Source organism: Myotis brandtii, unplaced genomic scaffold (assembly GCF_000412655.1).
Source record: "Myotis brandtii unplaced genomic scaffold, ASM41265v1 scaffold934, whole genome shotgun sequence".
NCBI classification, from domain to species: Eukaryota; Metazoa; Chordata; class Mammalia; order Chiroptera; family Vespertilionidae; genus Myotis; species Myotis brandtii.
This window is the reverse complement of record NW_005371854.1, coordinates 1188383-1189864: the sequence shown is the minus strand read 5'-3', so window position 1 is coordinate 1189864 and position 1482 is coordinate 1188383.

The window sequence follows — 1482 nt, the reverse complement described above, 5'->3', positions numbered from 1 at the left end:
AATGCTGCCACCTATCTGATTTCAAATATGGCCACACCTGCTCTCCCTCTATTCCATCAAGGCCCTTTGAATGCCCTTAGTGTTCCTAGGATTCATTTAAGCAGCTTATCCCCCAGCTAAAGTCTCAGAATGGGATCAGTTCTCTTAGCTCTGGTCCTATCCAGGCTTCATGTTATCCCTTTTTCTCCTAACCATTGCCAAGGTGTGATTTACACCATGTAAAGAGCCAGTCCAAGCTTGAATAGTACCTGAATGAGAGAGATCTGTTAGTCCTGCTCTGGGGAGTCCTCTACAGTAGGCAAATATCACTTAATTCTAGAAGTGTTAGAGACAGGCTGCAATGTGTCTGCAGATATAAACCAGGTTGATAAAAATGTTGGAAAACATGACGTGAGAGGCTGTGGAGTGAAAAGGAAAGGAAAGGAAAGGACAGGAAAGGAGAGGAGAGGAGAGGAGAGGACAGGGGAGGGGAGAGAAGGGAAGAGAAAGCTTGGAGTGACTATATAGCTGTTTTTCATTTTTTATAGAGTAACCATAACAAAGAAGGTATATTTTCTGTGGTTTAAGACAAAAGGACTGACTTCAATGGTTAATGAATACAAGGAGGCAGATTTGAGCTAACTTGGATATTATCATTGTTAAAATAAGGAATCAAGTACCTTCCAAATAGTGAGTTCCCCCATCACTGGAAGTGTTCAAGTAGAGACTAGGTAAGCATTTATTGGGGAGATTAGTATAGAGATTCATACATGACAGGATTGAACAAATGACCAAGAGGTCTCTTTTGACGGTAAAAATCTATTGTTTTGATCTTTTTAAAGACCTCTTCTGATGAAGTCTACACTGGATATTTGTGTATCTTTTTTTTTATATACTTACTCTGTTGAGAGAAAGGAGAATTGGAAATGGAAATGGTTTTATAAACAGTTTTCATTGTAATTATAAAGCCACGTTTAACATTGTAATTTGTACATTTCCCCCACTTTTAGGGGTAAATTTAACAGAATTAGCAGCTTTCCAGGAGTGATGCAATTAGTTTGTTCACTGTCTTCCTCCTATTATAGGAATTTACACAATTTAGATGTTCATTCATTCAAAAAATGCATTGAGTACCTACTATCTGCCAGGGGCTGCATAATCACTAGATGATTAAGACATGATCTCTGTCCTCAAATTTAACACATAAATACAGTATGATGTGACAGGCATTATAGTAAAGATATGAACAAAGCTTTATAAAAGCACAAAGAAGTGACTAAATTTCCCTGGAATTGTTGGAAGATATTTTACAGAGAATCTGAAATGTTCTCAAGGAGGATTATGAGTTTTCCATGGGAGAAGATGAGAAAGGACAGAAGGAACAGCATGTGCAAAGACAGAGAGGCAATAGACAGAATATGTGCTAGTGGAAGGAGAGGAGAAATGGGTGAGGACCCTAAAGAAGTAAGTTGGTTACAAATTATGGAAAACTTTTGTTTGCAT